Genomic DNA, 13,760 nt, shown 5'->3' with positions numbered 1-13,760 from the left:
AAATTCTAAAGTGCCACGTCTTGTCTCGTATTCCCTGGAGAATATCTAATTTCGTCGCGATTCACTGCAATTCCCGACATTTCAGCAGGGAATGCTGTGAGGTATTTTAGGTAGGGAGAGAATGAAGGAATAAAAAAAGGAAGTAAACTCGAAACATGAAGGTGGATTACTCAAAACATAAAGAAGACGGTGAATGGTGAGGAAGAAATGGGATGTGAAAAGGAAAGAATAAAAGTACACAGGACAGGGGTTGAGCAGTATAAATTATCGAGGATTTCTTTTTTTTTGTATATTAAACCTTTAGTTTTTTAAGGGTTGTTGAAATATTCTTGAAACGTAAAGACCAAAAATGTGAGATTAAAATTAATGTTTGATTATTTAAGTATTTTAGATATTTAGAATATTTATTAAATTATTCGAATAGGTAATTCGAAATGTTTACCTAATTAACCTAATGTTTCAAATATTCTCAAAATGTTTCAAACATGTACCAAATGTATTAAAAGTTTAACAAATGTTTCAAAAGTTTACCAAATGATTTAAAAAAATTAGCAAAAGGTTCAAAAATTTAGCAAACGTTTCAATTTATCAAATCTTTCAAATATTTATTAAAGTCTTCAAACATTTACCAAATGTTTCACACATTTACCAAATGTTTCAGACATTTACTAAATGCTTCAAACGTTTGACATAATGCTTAAATAATTTACCAGAGGTACAAAAATTAACCAAACGTTCTAAAAATTCACACAAATGTGTTTTTTTTTTTAAATATTTACCAATGTTTCAAATATTCAGAAAATAACTCAAATAATCATCGAAAATTACGAAAATTTGAAGTTTTTGATTTTGTCTTCTAAATAAGAAAAATTTATACAACTTAAAACAATTTTATTTAATTATATATTGTATTTTTCTACATAACTATTACTGTTTTTTTATGCCTATAAAAATATTTCCACTTACTTGGATCTAAAAGAAGCCGAATGCTTTGAAAAATTAGTTTTGTTTCACCCCAATTAAAATCTACGTAGATCCATAAGAAACCAAAGAACAAACATAACGAATTTCGAAGGAAAAAGTATCCAAAAACTTATTATCCAACCCCATCGCAGCATAATATGTATACCTAGTGCAGCATATATATAGAAACAGAGTTTCAGCAATAATAAGAGAGAACGATAATGTGAAAATTCCATAATGAATTCATTCCCGAGGAATTTTTTGTCCGAATGCGGATTTTTCCCCAACAAAAGGGGTTGAAGTTTATTGCGTGGAAGAAATGAGAAATTAATTGGGGTATGTCCCACTAAAACCCACCCCCCAACGTAATGTTGTAAATGGCGTGGAGTGGGTGATATTAAATGCAGTCAGAAGGTGGGTTTCAGAGCCATCATTCGGTGGTTGAAAATGTTGGTGCATTTTTAATTAAGCCCACATTTTGGGGGCGTTTTTGGGGCAGAGAAAAAAAGAGGAAGCAACTGACGCTTTTGAATAATTTGTGGAGCAAAAAGGACGAGGTTATTTAGGACAATGCGCCATACAAAGAACACTAATTGGATTACTTCATCATTCTCTCCTATATATGGAACAATGTATTTTACTCATTTCACTGAATTTTAGCATAAAGTGCATTAAAAAACGGTTTAAAAATAGTTATATTAATGTCATTTACTGAGACATCCATAGGTCGTCATCCCTTTGAGCTATATATGGAGCTCGCAAACTCATTAAATGTGATGTAACATTTGATTATATATGGGAATCAAACTCAAATTGAGCTTTGAGTAGGTTTGAGGTAATTTTATTAATTTCTTTTACCCCTATTTTTACATCGCTTCAATTATTGTTTTATTTTTATGACCTGATATTCAATCAGGGTGCCTCCCATACGTTCGTCTGTTGTAGAGTAAATAAAATTATTATAATTTAATTAGGGTGCTGAATATATCGGACGCTACTGCAACAATTACTCTGAAGAGGAATTTTGTTAAAAAAAAAACATTTATCGTTTTATTTTAAAACTCTTTTATCGTTAATGTGAGTTTCATTTAAATCTACCCCTATTTTAGACATTTCCATAAGAATTTAAAAGACTTATAAAGGCTTAAGCATGCAACCTATAAGGGATTTTTGCTTCTACAAAAAATCATTTTTAAATTAAATGAAAATTGTGTAAAAAAAAATGAAAAACTCCATGTTGTGTAAGTAGGTATATACAAAGAACCTGTTGACTTTTTAAGCTAAAAATTCCAACATGAGGTGAAAGGTTGCAAGGGGCTTTGATCTTTCAGTCGCACCATCTCCGCTTGAGGTTGATTTTAAACAATTTTTTTTTCCCTGAAAATACTTCAACTCCATCACACCCCACCCCCACCCTCATACACCCCTTGCGGGCGTCGATAAATTCACTTTTCGATTTGAGCTTTTCATTTTGCAATTGTAATTTGCTAAAAGCACACACACACCCCAGTGCACGAATGGGATGAAATCAATAAAAATTTATGTACACTGTGTGAGGGAAAAAAAGGACTTTTTGTGAATGTTTGGGGGTTGAAAAAAAAAGAGAAAACCACCTGCAAATAAAACCCCCCGTGTGTATGAATATTTTATTTATGTCTGCATAATGTTCGGTAAATAAACTCGGGCACACACAGGGGTTGGTCGGGGTTTTCACCGTAGTGGTGTGTGCTCCGTCTCGGAAAATGAAAAAACAACATGCGGGGATGTAGGCTGACTTTCTCCACCACTTTGCCCCCATAGGTCTAACATATTCACGCAAATATAAATATAAGGTATATAAATATAAATGTAAATATATATATAGCTGCAAAGTATAGATTAAGCAGAAAAGGGAATGTACATGGTAAGTTTCACTTACGGGCTGTGATTCTTCCTTCAGAGGCCAAGTTAAATATATGTAAATGCAAAGTTTAATAGATAGCTACATGGTACAGATTAATCAGAAAAGGGAATGTACTGGTAAGTTTCACTTACGGGCTGTGATTCTTTCATCAGAGGTCAGTCTAAGTGTGATATTTGATATAAGTTTGGTGGTGCAAACTCTGGGGGAAGGCTAACTCGCGCATTGGCTGTGATTCGTGGCGCGAGTCATCCTTCCCCAGAGTTTGCACCACCAAACTTATATCAAATATCACACTTAGACTGACCTCTGATGAAAGAATCACAGCCCGTAAGTGAAACTTACCAGTACATTCCCTTTTCTGATTAATCTGTACCATGTAGCTATCTATTAAACTTTGCATTTACATATATTTAACTTGGCCTCTGAAGGAAGAATCACAGCCCGTAAGTGAAACTTACCATGTACATTCCCTTTTCTGCTTAATCTATACTTTGCAGCTATATATATATTTACATTTATATTTATATACCTTATATATAAGGCGCCCCGCTTCGCGGGGCGCCAAATAGTTAGCATACTAATTGAACATACAACTATATATATTTATATTTTACCGTTATATTTTACTTTACATTTATATTTATACATCTTATATATAAGGCGCCCCGCTTCGCGGGGCGCCGGATAGTTAGCGTGTTAATTAAATAAAATATTAAAACCCTAATATCTCCTGAACGGCTGCATAGATTTTCTTAAATGACCTATCGTTGGAAAGGTCTTGACCTCAGCTATAACATACTCAAATTTTAACGAAATGCATAGTGCAGTTTTTGAGATATTTAAACTTAAAAATTTTGGATATGCAAAATATTGACTTTAGCGCCTCTTGCGGTCATTTCTCGAAATTGCAATGTTCTAGACATTTGTAGGGCTTCACGAATCCTTTTATTTGCGCTTGAGTTGATTAAAATCGGACTTGTAGAACCCGAGATATGACATGCTAACTTTGAAAGGCTATATCTCGAGAACGGCGACATAGATTTTCTTCATTTTTGGCATGGTGATAGATAATATAGTCAGCTATAACATATGAAAATTTGAAGAAAATGCATAGTGTAGTTTTCAAGATATTCATCGAAAACTCATCGAAAATTTTGTTTTTGATTTTTGGCCCCCTAGCGGTCACTTTTGAAACTTCGGATGTTCTAAAGAGTTGTAGGGTTTGTTGAGAGCTTTCATTTGAGCCCGGGTTGATCAAAATCGGTCAAGCCGTTTTCGAGTTATGGTCGATTTTCGATGAAAAATTGTGGCGGCCATATTGACTAAACGGCTTGACCGATTCTCGAAAATGAGGTATCGTTGGAAAGGTCTTGATTACCCCTACAACATATCAAAATTTCAGCCCTCTAGATATAATAGGGCCTGAGATATAGCGAAAACAAAATTTAGGGGTGTTCCAAAATGGCGGACGGGGGGGTGGAGGGGTGGATTTGACCTCACCATCAGATGACATCAGGTCGATATACTAACTTTGCCGTTGACCGCAAGTCTCTATCTATTACCGTTCTCTTGTAATTAAGCTTCAAACTACGGCCGGCCGGCCGGACGGCCGGACGGACGGACGGAAAAAAAATTTTTGACATACGTTTTTTGGAATGTGGGGACCCTAATTCGTGCTCATACCAAGTTTGAGCCCGATCGGACAACATTGCATTTTAGGTGGTACACAGAAGCTGTGCTATTCTTTTCTTCGAAAGAATCACAGCTAAAAACACGAAGGGGGGGTTTGGTCCTGTGTGCACCCACATTTTAACTAAATGAAACTCTTCACAAAATTTATATTTTTGTGCTACTTTCGGCATATTTATATTCACATACCCACCCACCCCCAAACTCAACCTTCCCCATACGCCAATTTGGGTCCCATTTGCATTTCTGGGAGGTGACTCCACGTCGCAAATTCCAATGGCACACACATACGCCTTCGAGTGTCTCCTTAATCTCTCTTCCGGCGGTACCCCCCGTGCTGCGAATCTTTTTCTCATTTCTCCAAATACTGATTTTAAAATAAAATTTTTGAGTGATTCTGAGTCAGAGAAAATTTTAAATTGAAATTTCAAATTCAACTTTTATTTTTGCGCAGTTTGAAGATAAATACCACCCACCTCCTCACTCAGGGAGGATACGTGTGGGGGTGCTACCCTCCCAGAAAAAAAATGTGATGGTGAATGAACCACAAATGTTGGGAAAACAAGAAGCGGATGCAGCAATTTCAATATTCAACGGCAATAACAGAAATTGGAAAGTGTACGACTTGTAGAGCGTTACGAATCAATAAACAGGAAAAAGGTCGTTTACTGAGGAATTGAGCAATTTCTGCAGACTTTTTTTTATACATACATGTGGTCCCTAACACTGAATTCTGGAGCCCATTTGGCATTCGACCTCATTGGGAAACTTGTACTGATATTGTTGGGGGTTGATATTCAGAATTGCCATTCGTGATTGGAAGAAATTGGCCAAAGTGTCGAACATTATGATGATGGGGGTTGGAAATTATTCGAAATTTTCGAAAGTTCCTGTGGTAAAGAAGGCTAATGAGCCACTAGATATCATTCCTCATAGGGGTTGTGGGTTTATGTTCCGTAGAGGCTTGCTTTTTCTGGTTTGTTGCTTCCTACCCTCTATTTTTAAGTAGCATTATCTTGAGCTTAACTTACACTGACTTCTTAAATTAACTGACCGTTGAGTAAGAATCTCGCAAAGTGCGTCAAAAACTCTGAAGAAGTTTGTTTTAATCAGAAACTGAAATTAAGGGATAGATTCTGGTACAAATCTTACCTTTTCTTTCCTTACAATTCGTCAGTTTATCAGATTTTTCGTATTCTGGGAAAAGATTTTGACATTTTATTTATTTATTTAAACGGATCTTGAAAAAAAAATTATTTTCCAAAGGCTCTTTAAAGTTCTTTCTGACTATTTCCTGGAATAACTAATTCTTGGTTTTTTAAAGTATGTACGTCAACGACGTCAACAGAAAGATTTAAAAACTCCACCTGTCAAATTCTGACAACAAACTTTTAACTTTAAGAACTTTAAAAACTTTAAGAAAAGAAAAGGTTTTCATTAGGATCTACTTCTAAGACACAGGAAGACTGTAATTCATCCTTCTATTCGAGGGCTACATTGTAAAAACGGCTAAGTCGGTTTATATCCCATACAAAGTTAGCCGACTTAGCCGTTTTTACAATGTAGCCCTTGTATTGGAATTCCTAAAGTGTTCAAACAATGATTGATGGTTGTGAAAATTCCTATGGGTTGGAACCAACATAAGCAATGCCATCTGTGGGGCGGAGGGACAAAGCAAGCTACAAATCTGCACTACGATTCAACGGTGTAAATTATTTGTAAAAATAATGTAAAGAATAGAAATGAAACAAAGAACTATTATTATCATTAATCTTCAAAAATATTAATTTTTTTAAATTCTTTTCTCAATTTTTGAGTAAATTTTGTCGAATAAGGTTTAACTCAGGATAATAACGCTCCTAATGCCCTGCCCTAACGCTCTTACGGTTTTTTGTCCATTAATCTTAATTTTCTGAGATTATTTCAGCTAATATACTAACTATTTAGAATGATAAATATTCTATAAAAATAATAATAATTTTTTAAATGATTCTCAAATTTTCTTTAAAATTTGTGAGCACACAGCAAAACACTCTTAACATTGCAGCACAATTTACACACGTGAGACACCAAATATTCAGCTTGAGAGAACTACTCCGTATTTTCAATATTTTATTCACTTGCTCCTGAGAGACAAAAATAAAAGAATATTTTCATTGTTTATCGCATCTAAAGGCTCTTTAGTTTACCATTTTTGGTTCCCTTGGTAATTTTATGCTGCTCCTTGCTCTTTTTTGCGTGATTAACTCGCTCACAATTTCACATGCGAGAGATTTGCAGCCAATTCGGGTAGGTAGACAAAAAAAGCGGGTGTGTCAGCAAATTGCAAGAAGTTGAGTCTCTCAAACAAGCGAATCAATTGAAGCATTAATTATGACCTCACATGCAATTTAGCGAGAAATTCGAGCTGAAGTAGCTACGCCATTGTTTGGATGTGGAAGCAAAATGCGCGATTTTATTTGCTTTCTTTCAATCAGCATTTTTTCTTTGCTTTTAGCACATTTAGGGGTGTGTTGTACCCCGCGCGCAGAACCCCCATCGCGGGAGTTATTGAAGAAATTGACGGGAAAAAACGAGATAATCAAGATTGATGAGGGTTTTTTTCTCCAGCATCATCTCTCTCTCTATTCATAAGACTCGAGGAAAATTAATAGAAAATCCCAACCCCTTGTGGGATTCTCGAACCCCTGAATTTTATAATATTGAACCGAAAGTACTTGTGCATCTGACGACTTCCATTCATCGCGTAGTGCTTAGTCGTCATGTGAGGTAGATCAATTTCTCGTGGATGCACATTTTACAGACTATTTTTGGAGGAAGAACTACAAGGGGAAATAATCTGGGAGTTTTTTCATGAAGCTGTTGGATTGAATCTGTTAAAAATCTTTTCCTTTTATACTCGTAATTTAAAAAAAAATTGTTTTTTTAAATTTGATAGTTGCTGATTTTTAATTGTTCTATTGTCGTTCCAAAAAAATGTTTTTCCAGAAAAGAGTCAAAAACAAAAAAAAAGAAAAAGTAATTTTCCTTTTTCAACACGATTAAAACAAAGAAAAAAAAACAAATAAACGGTCAAAATCTTTTGAGACTTTTCAAGAATTAATAAAATATTTTTTATAACTGATTTAGCAAAAGCAAGATCTTTAACAGAATCAACTCCATTGATGTAAAGATTTCTTAAAAAAAAATTAATTAAACATTATAATAAAAGGTATACATATAGAATAGATTTCTTAAGTAGTTATTGTAAAAAAAACATTAACAAGTTAAGAATTTCAATGCTTGAAAATAAAAATTCCTTTGCCTTCTTCTTTCAGGCCCTGAGGAAGCCTTAATTGAAATTGAAAAGTCATTGAAGATTAATTAAATTAATATGAGAGTGAACTAATTCAAAATTTTTATTTTAATAATTTAAATTTAACAGATAACCATTGAATATTTAAAATTAAAAAATTAAAATAAAATCTTGGAAAAAACAACTTCTAAAAACTCAAAGAATTTTCTTTGATCTCTTACAACCTTGTAAAATTTTCTTTTAGCCAGCGAAAATAAATATTTCACCACGAAAGGGCCTTTTTTTGTGGGAAGTTTGTGAAAATCTTGGGTGTTCCTGACACGTGAAATCTAAAACATTGCCGGGAAAAGGCCATATCAGGTGTGTCAGTGGCATTTACGACACATTTTCCGCTTCATTTTCTACCATCATGTGCTTGAGTTGGTATTTTTTTTCACGTGATTCCCTCGTGTTGTGGGTATAGAATTACGGTGAGCTCCCAAGTAGTGTCTGTGACACTGAGGGCAGGCTTAAAAAAATGCATGCGCTTGCAAATAGCCCTCAAAGGGCGCCTTCTGTCGTATTTTGGGTGCGAGAAAAAATGCAAAATTTCATAATTTGTCTCTAGGAGAAGTTTGAGGAAGCAGGTCAGGAAGTATTGGACCCAAAAGTGACCTGAATTCAATAGAAATCCTTGGACGTGATCGCCGGATGCGAGAGATCTTCTATTTCTCCTCCTCTTACACAGATCAAGATCCGATTACATGCCAACATTTTCATCCCTTCAATAGATTTCTTTGAGTTCGATTGTCTGTGGCCACAAAGTATGCCTCTAAGGAGTGATTTTGAAAAGCAGGTGAGACGAACCCTCAAGGCAAGATGAGACGATAAGTTTTCCTTCCGCTCTATTTAGGACTCAAGGTGAAGGTTGATTTCGTGTTGAACATTTTTTTTTATAATCGAAAAGGTTGAGGAAGTAGTCGTACATTATGGGTGAAATTCACTAGTCAGATAGACTTAAAATTTCATAAGAAAGATTTAAATTAGTTGGTGTTCTACTTCGTGGCTAATACCAAGTATTTTCTTAAGGTTTATAAAGTTTACTTAAAATTACTTAGGAAAAACCTTAAAATTTCTTAGGAAAAATTTAAGATTCTTAAATTTTCTTAAGGTAACTTAAGATCCCTTAAGTAAATGGTGCAAAAGGTATATTTTCTAGAATGATTTTTACGAACTTCGATGCCTGAATGTGATCAGAAAAAAAATCATGGAAATATGTGCATTTAGCCTAATTCTGCCTAACTGAAGAAATCCTAAGTTTTGCTTAAGTAAACTTAAGAAGCTTAAATTTTTCCTATAAAAAATTTCATTAAAAGATCTTACGTTTTTTCTTTAAGAATTTTAAGAAATCTCATGAAAACTTAAGATATTCATAAGAAAACTTAAGTCTATCTGACTATAGTGAATTTCACCTTAACTTCAAAAGAGTTATAAAATACTCAATAGATGACCCTCTAAAAGACCTTTTGGTGGCGGCATCTAGTGGTTAAATTATTTGAGCGTTCACTGACAAATACATTTTACCAATTATAGTACTCAGAGTTGTTTTTTTTTTTAATTTTGCAAAATAAAGTTCTTTTCTTCTTTCGTTCCCATTGAAATATATTTCAGACTTACTCTTGAAAGCCTCATTGAGTTGCTCTAAAGAACCTCAAGAAGTCCAAAGAAGTAGCAAAAGACAAAGGAATTCATCCTATTAAAAAGCAAACTAACTATGAAGCATCAAACCTCTCCTGTTTTCTATTTTTCTTTTTGTTCTTTCTCTTCACATTTCCAGTGTACACCACATAAGTAGAAAGTTTCGCGTACATAATGAGTTTCCTCTGGAAAATGGGAAAGAATGAAAAAAAAAAAGAAACGTCTCGTGCTGAAAAACTTCCCATCTGCCACTTTAGGGTCTTTTTCACGCGTATTTAGAGTCGCTCGCGGAGGAAATGCAAATGGAAAATTTTTCAATGTGGAAACGAGGAAGTTATCTCGAAGGAAAAACTTGTGCACGAAGAATCCTCAAGTTGTCATGAAGTAGTTAAGGGGGAAAAATACAACTTCAACTTGCAAAAGTTTTTCCTAAAAAAGAAAATTGTACACACAAATAAATATCAATTTGTCGTCTGTCTGGAAGTTGTAGCATTGCTTACAAAGTGTTACTGTCCCGAATTGTTTGAAAATGTGTTGAGAGACTTTGGAAAATTGATGAAAAAATTAATCATTTTGATGTTTTTTCAAAAAATAACTTTAACAGATAAAAGAGAATTTATTTGCAAAAGTAATAATTTTATTTTGGTATTAAGGGTTGATTTTCTGGGGATGATGGAACACAACATACACCTTGGGTTTGAAGATGAAAAATTATCGTGTTAATTGGCACAGAAATATTGCACCACATGCCGACCAAAGTGGCCAAGAAGTAGCAAAGCGGAGGGGTTTTTTTTCGTTAAGGGTGACAAACCCAAAGTTGGTCACACCATCCATCTGATGCCATTAATAATTACCCTATGTGTAGTGGGCGTGTGTGGCGAAAGGAGGGAGCAAATGGTCATCATTTGCACCACCAAAAGTCACATGAAAATACGGAAAATACACAAAATGACACAAAATGACGATCAATGCTTACACAGAGACAGACCATAATGAAATGAATGAGGGGAGGAAAACTAAACAAATTTGTGGGTTTTATGAAATGTTGTGAATTGTCACGAAAAGATTAAAAATAACCGAGTAAAGGGGGAATAATTAGAAAGATTTTGACGCTCTCTGTAAAAAAATTTCAATTAATGAAAACTTTAATTCTTATACGGAATTAATTTAGAAAAATCCTGGAAAACTTTTGAAAAATTAAAGAAATAGGAAAATTATTTAAAAAAAAAAGAATATCAGAGTTAACATGGAAAACTAAAGTAAATTCTGAGAAAATGAAAATAATTTTGAGTAAAATAAAAAGAAAAAAAAGCTGTGTCTGAAAGAAACACAGCTAAAATAGGATGCTGAAATTAAATGATAAATAAAAAAACACGAGAAATAATTTAATAAATCTGATTAAAACCGTATAATTTTTTTAAAGAAATTTTGATCACAGTAACTCGACAAAAATAACGCAAAAGTCTTTCAAAATAAAAATATCTGGTAAAATTGGAAAATGTGGTAGTTTTTTCTTGACGTGATTTTTGCAGACTTGTAGCTTAGGATTAGTACTTATATATTAACACAATCTTTGTCCCCAAACCAGGTCAATATACTGCCTGAAAGAGAAAAAGAAATTGACGGAATCCAAAAATAGACAAAAATTGTAAGTTTAGAAAAAGAAAATAATTTAATTAATTGTATTATAAAATTGAAAATAAAATCTCCTCCAAAAGGACCACAGAAGAAGGCGAGGTAATTCGCCGAAAGCTCTGGTAAAAATTGTGTTTTTCTCGGATTGACACGCACCCTTGACGCCCCCGGAGAGAGCATCCCAGCTCCCGCCAAAAAATTGGAAAATATTTTTTCTATGAAAATTCTTTTCAATTGATTTTTTTTCATTGAAAGTTACGTTCATCCCCCTTTTAACTCTGCTAGGATAATCAATATGGGGTTAACTTTTAATTAGCAGTCGATTGAAGAGACAATAATTTGGAAAGGGGATGAATTGAATCGGAAGAAATTGTCACAGAAAAAATATTTTTCAATATTTCCAATCCAAATATTTTCTTAAGGCCTTTGTATTATTTTTTGCCGGCGACTACATTTTATTTCAAAATTATAAAATTATCGAAAATGGTAAAAATATATTTCTAAATTAAAATAAAAAGTAAAACGCGAAAAAATGATGGCGGAAGAATAGAAAAAAAACGTAAGAAAAATGCAATAAATGGTAAAATGTAAAAATGGAAAATACAAAAGTTAAACATGATAGAAAAATAAAAAAAGCTCCACACAAAAAATTATATAAAACACAGAGAAAATTGTAAGGAATTTTGGGAACTAGTATTTAAATTTAAGTAAAGTGAATAAAATGAAAATAAAACAAAAAAAAAAACAACACGAAAACTGAAGGAAAATTTGAGAATAAAGTGCTCTAAAGTAATCAAAAGAAATAAAAAATCACAGCTAAAAGGAAACATTTGCTCATACTCGGTTTCAACTATTTTTCTTCTTCTAAAACTCAGTACTGTACCCTCTATAACAAATAAAAAAAATCCATAGCAGGAGAGAACTTTGCAAAGTGATTGACTTTTGAAGAATTTAATTTATTCTTTATGCCCGCAGGTGAGTGTTATTTAATAAGAAAAGTGTTGAGGTGATTCTTTTCGCTAACTTCTCATATTTCTAACGCGACTTTTGAAGATCTTCATCAATTTTTACGCTTAATTTTGCAAGAAAAAAAACTCATCATTTAATACAGCTTCTGCAGCCAATCTGGCTTCTTAAATTTTGGCAATAAAGACGATCTCTCGTGGAGCTCTTGAGTGACATCTGCTCCACCTGCAGCCGTGCCCCCCATGGAGATCCCAAAATGGGCTTCTTTTGTCTAAAATTTCCATCGTGTGGTGTCCTGCAAAAGCCTCCAGAGTGGTGCGAAGTGATTTGTAAAGAGCAAGCGAATGATTTCTGAGAAGAAGATGCTGCTGCCGGAGTGGAGAGTGTTGTTAATTTGACACCATTTGAATGGATGCTGTCGATGGCCATCATTTGGGTAATGAGACAACATCCCATGCACTATATTTCTTGCACACTTGCCGATGGTATTTTTGGATGCACCCAGGGAGGATGCATGTGTTGCTCGTAACTCAGACTACAAATATGTTTAGTAGAGCACCCCCATTGCATATCATTGAGCCTTGGCGTTAGAGAGTGAAGAAGAAATTAAATTGATACTCTGAAACATGTGTTGAGGGTTCTCCACAACTACAGCACTCAATCGCTTCTTCTTCTCCCGTGATAGAGGAAACCCCTTGTGTGAGAGTGGAAAATCATCACCCTCGCATGTTGACACTCCTAAATGGGTTTTTTGTGTTGCACAGCCCTTCGGAGGTGTTTCATTTGCTGTGCAGTCTATCTTAATTGATCATCTTTCCCATCCTTTTTTGTGTGGAGCGCACAAAGAAGGGGGTGTTTGGGTGTAGACAATGATGGAATAGCTCATATCCTCCATCCATGATGCAAGAACTATGTCGCACGAATTTTCCACGCAAAACTCCCTTTTTGTGGACGCCAGGAGTGCGATTAAAAGCATTCAGATAAGTCAGCGTGACGCACTAAGGGTGGAAATCGTCAAGAGGGTCATTGGGAAATTGGACAATAAATAGTCAATTCAATGGCCACGATGGTGGAAGAACAAAAATTTCAGAGAGGGTGCAATTCCAGGGGGTTGTTATTCTCGAAAAGTTTAATAATGAAATGAAATTTTTGGTGTAAAAAAAAATCTAGAAATCCATTAAGGATATAATAGCTTTACGCAGTAAACATTATCTTGGAGACAAACAATGCTCAATCACTATTGAGTCAATGAGATTGATCAAGGATTGATCAACAATTGATAAATCAAAAGAGTCAGATTATGAGACCTAATCAATTTTGATAAATTATTAAACGTGGATTGACCAATATCAGGTCAAATTTTATTGCTCAATAAATAATTGATCCTCTATGCAGACTTATATTTTCTCAATATTGATGCTATCAATATTGAGTCAATTTTTACTCAAATAATTGATCAAATATTATTAATTTTTTTTTTCAAATTATCTTTATAAATCAATTAGTCAATTTATGCTCAATTCAATCCGTCAATCAATTTATACTCAATTATTGGTCAATTCACAATTTTTGTCAGCTTTAAAAAGTTTTTTTTTTAAATTTTTTCTTTGCTTTCTCTTTCGGAGCGAGAGG

The sequence above is a fragment of the Lutzomyia longipalpis genome, chromosome 4, assembly GCF_024334085.1.
Source record: "Lutzomyia longipalpis isolate SR_M1_2022 chromosome 4, ASM2433408v1".
Classification (NCBI taxonomy): Eukaryota; Metazoa; Arthropoda; class Insecta; order Diptera; family Psychodidae; genus Lutzomyia; species Lutzomyia longipalpis.
The sequence above is the reverse complement of the archived record's forward strand: the minus strand, read 5'-3'. Positions refer to the sequence as shown.